We start from the raw sequence: 5895 nt of genomic DNA on the forward strand, positions 1-5895 counted from the left end.
TTTTAGTTCACTGATTCCTAGAATGTTGATGTTCACTCTTGCCATCTCCTGTTTGACCACTTCCCATTTGCCTTGATTCATGGACCTAACAATCCAGGTTCCTATGCAATATTGCTCTTTACAGCATTGGACCTTGCTCCTATCACCAGTCACATCCACAACTGGGTACTGTTTTTGCTTTGGCTCCATCCCTTCATTCTTTGTGGAGTTATTTCTCCACTGATCTCCAGTAGCCTATTGGGTACCTACTGATCTGGGGAGTTCCTCTTTCAGTATCCTATCATTTTGCCTTTTCATACTGTTCATGGGGTTCTCAGGGCAAGAATACTGAAGTGTTTTGCCATTCCCTTCTCCAATGGACCACATTCTGTCAGACCTCTCCACCATGACCCACCCGTCTTGGGTGGCCCCACACAGCATGGCTTAGTTTGATTGAGTTAGACAAGGCTGTGATCCATGTGATTAGATTGACTCAATTTCTGTGATTATGGTTTATGTGTCTGCCCTCTGATGCCTCTCGCAACACCTACAGTCTTACCTGGGTTTCTTTTACCTTGGACATGGGGTGTCTCTTCACGGCTGCTCCAGCAAAGCCCAGCCACTGCTCCTTACCTTGGACGAGGGGTATCTCCTCACAGCCGCCCCTCCTGACCTTGTACGTGGAGTAGCTCCTCTCGGCTCTTCTGTGCCTGCGCAGCCACCTCTCCTTGGACATAGGGATACTTAAACTGACTTAACTGGCACTTACCAAGCATTTTGTGTTCCAGTTTAGACAGTGAACTTCATTACTAAAGCAGGTCACTCAACCCATGTTTTGGAGAACAACTGCAGACAGACATTAACCAGTTGATTTTAGGAACAGTAACCTTAATTTTCTATTTTTGAGTAACTGCACAGCTCCAGGATAACCTAACATGGGAGGCCTTGAGTCCATGTGGGCAACAACCTCCCCAGGCTCCATTCCAGTGAGAAGTGGGCCCTGAGGCCTGGGAAGGAATGGGGGCCAGGATGGCCATGAGCAGGGCCATTCTCTGAGGGCCTCTCCTTTCATCAGGGCAGGCAGAAAGTGAATAAACTATCACTGTTATGGGTCTCAAGCTATGTCAGAGCAGTCTCCAAGTTTTCATGAGAAGGGGTGGGCAAGCGAATATGACCCTGGATACACGTGGGGAGATTGGAGGAAAGCCTCGGGAGAGAAGGCAGGCTGGGGTGAGTGCTGAGGGCTGCATGCTAGCAGAGGAGCACCAAGCCCTGTGGAATGAAAGAGAACTTAATTCAGAGTTTAGAGGAGCTGGAGGTCACCAGCCTCACGGACAGCCCAGGTGCAGACGAGTCTGGAACTGGGCTCATAAAATGGCTAATTAGGAAAGGAGAGAAAAGCATTCCAGCCAGGAAGAGGACCGAAAACAGGATCTGGAAATAGGAATTCACACGGCCTGGTCGAAGGTGTGAACAGAAGGTCCCCATGAGGGGCGGTGGGAGCCATGGCAGCCTCAGAGCCTGAAGGCAAGGAGCTGGGCATGGCGCGACAGTGGAGGGGACTCATCACCTGAGGTTTCTTCCCCTTTCCCTGCCTCGACCCCAGGTATGTGAACTGTGCCCAGGACGACGAGGAGCAGAACCTGGTGGCCTTGCAGTATCAAGGGCAGATCTTCTACCGAACCTGCCAGGTGGTCAGGCCGGGCTGTGAGCTGCTGGTCTGGTATGGGGACGAGTATGGCTGGGACCTCGGCATCAAGAGGGACAGCAGGGGGAAGAACAAGCTCGCGGCCGGGAGAGGTGAGCGCCACCCCTCTTCCAACGCCCCACCCCATCCTGGGGAGCCTCTCTGGTCCGATTCCGAAGCAGAGTACAATCCAGTCCAAAGTCAGTCATGTCATCATTAAAATGCCTCAGAATTTGATTCATTTCATATGACTGTTAGAGAAAAATTGTATATTAAAAATGTTCTAATTTTCAATATTTCGTGCAGAAAAATATGTAACGTCACCTTCTGCTGAAAGGCCTAGAAGCAAAAAGCAAGTTTCCTAGCACCTACCAGCTCTCTCACCTTTACCTGTTTCTTCCTCGTTTCCTCCACGTTTCTAAGCGACACATGTACAGCGATTTGCATTCTGTTACTGTATCAGTTTGTTGTCATGTGAGTTTATACTCTGTGCCAGACAAGGCTCCACCCACTGAAAGAGACAGAACCACTGCCCTGGGGCACCATGGGCTTCATACCAGATGGGGGCTGGTGCTCTGAGGAAAACCAGTGCAGGGAAAGTGCCTCCAATCAGCGTGAGCAGAGGGTGGGGTGTGGTGCAGGATGGTGGGCAGGGTCTCTGCAGAGATAACACCTGTGGGAAAGGATTCCAGGCAGGGGAGCAGCCAGTGCTGTAGCCCCAGAGCCAGGAATAGAGGCCATGCCAGTGGTCATAGGAGGAAGCACAGAGGGAGAGGAAGGAGGCTGGATGGGACACAGAAGCCTCAGGGCCTGTGTCCAGGTGCACGCCCCAGGAGTCTTCCTGGGTAACACAGAACAACCGTGTGGCTTTCAGCTGCAAGTGGCATGTTCTCTGTGCTAAGATAATGCTTTTGTTCACTTTTGGGAAGAGACAGCAGTGGGGATTCCGCTCATAGGTCAGTTCACTGCCAGACGTGAGGGGAGAGTGGGCTGGATAAAGATGCTCGGGAGTGAGGGTGTGAGGAATCTGGCTGGAGATGTATTTTTAAATAGGACTTCCTAGTGCATGTTAAATGCAGTAAGACTGAATGAAATAAATGAGGTATGAATACAGGTGAGGCTTGAGAAAGGACATGCCTTTATTTTATGATTTATGGAAAACTGAAAGAGGAGCAATTTATGAAGCAATTGGGGCAGCAGGAGCCAGAGACCTGTAGTCAGTGGGACCTGGGCCTCTTGGTCTCCAGCAGTCTGAAACCCACTTCCTGCAGAGATCAACACAAAGGCTGCTCTTTGAACAAGGAGCCATAAATTCAGCTTTACTCAAACCTGCTCTAACCACCCACTGTGCTGCCTCCCACATGCAGAGAGCTCCAGGCCAGGTGCCCCTAATTTAATAGACCCTTTCCCCTCACAGGGAGCCGATCAGGAAGATTCCACCTAAGTCATCAAGTCTTATCTCTCAGTAGGGTAAAATACCTGTGGCCACTGTGACATGACTTTTCAGATACTTACACACAGGGAAAGGTTCCTGCAGATCCACCTCTATCAGGAGAGACGCTGCCTCTGATGCTGCTGGAAGGTCCCCAGTCTGGGTGATATGTAGAAAAGACCCTTGACACAAGCTTCCTGGATTTCTGTAGATGTAGAGAATAAGAATGGATGGAGAAGTGGACTGTAAAGACACACTCGATGGGAGACAAATCGTGCACCATCAACACCTAGATGATCAGTGGGGCGGCCTTACCGTGGCAAACCCGCCACCTGACCAAAAGCTTCCTCTTCCAGAACCGAAGCCAAGATGCACCCATGTGCCTCCTGCTCTCTGGCCTTCTCCAGTCAGAAATTCCTCAGCCAACACGTCCAATGCAATCACCCCTCTCAGACCCTCTTGAGACCATCTGCAAGAGACCACCTCCAACCAGAGGATCCCTGCCCAGGCAATCAAAATCAGCAGCAGCGATATTCTGATCCACACAGCCCAAGTGACAAACCTGAGGGTCGCAAGGCCAAGGACAGGCCCCAACCTTTGCTGAAAAGCATAAGGCTGAAGAGGATTTCAAGGGCCTCCTCCTACTCACCAAGAGGACAAGTGGGGAGGTCTGGGGTGCATGAGAGAATCACAGAAGAGCCCAGCACAAGCCAGAAACTGAATCCAGAGGACACAGGCAAATTATTTATGGGGGCAGGGGTCTCAGGGATTATAAAAGTCAAGTACGGAGAGTGTGGGCAAGGCTCCAAGGATCGGTCAAGTCTCATCACACACGAGAGAACACACAGGGCAGAAGCCCTGTGTTTGCGGAGAGTGTGGGCGAAGCTTCAGTCAGAAGTCCCTCTCCTCGTCATGCACCAAAGGACACACACAGGGGAGAAGCTCTATGTTTGTCGGGAGTGTGGAAAAAGCTTCAGTCAGAAGTCCCCTCTCATCAGACACCAGAGGACACACACAGGGGAGAAGCCCTATGTTTGTGGGGAGTGTGGAAAAAGCTTCAGTCAGAAGTCCCCCCTCATCAGACACCAGAGGACACACACAGGGAACAAGCCCTATGTTTGCAGGGAGTGTGGGCGAAGCTTCAGTGATAAATCTCATCACACACCAGAGTACACACACAGGGGAGAAGCCCTACATTTGCGGGGAGTGTGGGCAAAGCTTCAGTGTCAAGTTCAGGCTCATCAGACACCAGAGGACACACACAGGGGAGCAGCCCTATGTTTGCAGAGAGTGTGAGTGAGTCATGACAAACAAACCACATCTTAGCACAGGAGGATTACTGCAGCCACCCCATGCCTCACCTCTAAGGGGGCCTCAGAGGAGATCTGTGGCCCATTACAGTCCCCAAGAGTATGAGGAGAGACTTCCCAGGTGGTCCAGTGGCCAAGACTCCATTGCAGAGACCCATGCTCACTACCTGATTGGGGAACTAGCTCCCACATGCTGCAACTAAGACACAGTGCAGTGGAAAAAATAAATACATAAATAAATATTTTAAAGACAGTGTGATAAGCACAGAATTACTTGATTAAATAGACCTTTTTGACAGTTTCACTTTATGACACTTTCATGACAGGGGAGGAGGTAGATAAAGAGCAGAGGGTTTCTTAAGTGTTCTGGAGATGTTCATGCCAATTGCCTTCGTGGTTTTTTGTACTCCTATTCTGATAATTTTTGTCTCCAAACAAATCTGAAGCCCAGACTACGTACTTATCCCCCCCCTTATTACTGAGTGCAGTGGGGTCCAGTGGTAGCTGAACCCCTGGGAAGGCATAATTCTGGAGCCAACTCAGTTAGGCATTGGACAGTCAGTTCCTGGGTTCAGGGAGAGGAATCTAGGGTTTGAGACAGACTCACCAGGGAAGAGAATTCCCTGGCCTCCTGGGAAGTGTGGCCTCTCCTCCTTATGGACCTCAACTCTCCTTTGGTGTCTCCTGGTTGCCCTCTGGATTCCTCTGACTTCTGTAGCCTCAAAGTGAAGGCCTCAGGCACGTGAGTGTGGGCATGTGTGTATGCCTGGCTCAGCCTGGGCCATCTGGTCTTTGCCGCTCCCTCAGAGTCATCACAGCACCTGGACTCCAGATTTGACCACAGGAATCCAGTTCTCAGCCCTGCACTCAGCGGCTGTGTGACCTGGGGCAAGATGCTCAACCTCTCTGTGTCTCTATTCTTGTCTGTGATACACGGTAGAGGCAGCAGCATTTTAGTCTGATGCATAAGCACAGGTGGAATGTGGCAGAGGTTGATGAGAATGTAAGCCCTGCCTTTGCTGTTCTTTGTTTTTTTTCTTTAATCTCTTTTTATCTTCTAACTGAAGGATAATTGCTTTACAGAATTTTGTTTCCTGTGTGTCCTTCAGCCCCCACACCTTCCAGGTCTTCAGAGTTAGACGGGGAAGGGGCCGTTTAGGCACTCGGCTGCCCTGATGGGGAGTGTGAAGTCAGGGGTGCTAAGGGAGGGCGACCTCCCTTCCCACCACTTCCATTCCTGCTGAGCTGGGCAGCCCCAGAGCCCCTCCACAGACAGGCAATGCCGACAGTCATCCACCCTGCTGAAAAAAGAGCCTGGAGCCACATGTTCAGAAAATCCCTGTCTGGCCCCCATCCCACCACCCACACAGAAGGTCCTCGAAGCCCATACTGTGGCTTCTCTAATGCACAGCCTCGTATCTGTCCCCACATGCTCTGGTCAATGCTGCCTCGACCTTGAAATTCTTAACTACAGAATAGCTCATCCT

At 50.8% G+C, this 5895-nt stretch overlaps 1 pseudogene; it reads left to right on the forward strand.

Annotated features, from left to right (window-relative positions):
- Positions 1-4398, forward strand: part of LOC104994780 — an 18787-nt pseudogene extending 14389 nt beyond the window's left edge.
- The last annotated feature ends 1497 nt before the right edge of the window (positions 4399-5895 follow it).

Source organism: Bison bison, unplaced genomic scaffold, assembly GCF_000754665.1.
Source record: "Bison bison bison isolate TAMUID 2011002044 unplaced genomic scaffold, Bison_UMD1.0 scf7180017864266, whole genome shotgun sequence".
In the NCBI taxonomy this organism is placed as follows: Eukaryota; Metazoa; Chordata; class Mammalia; order Artiodactyla; family Bovidae; genus Bison; species Bison bison.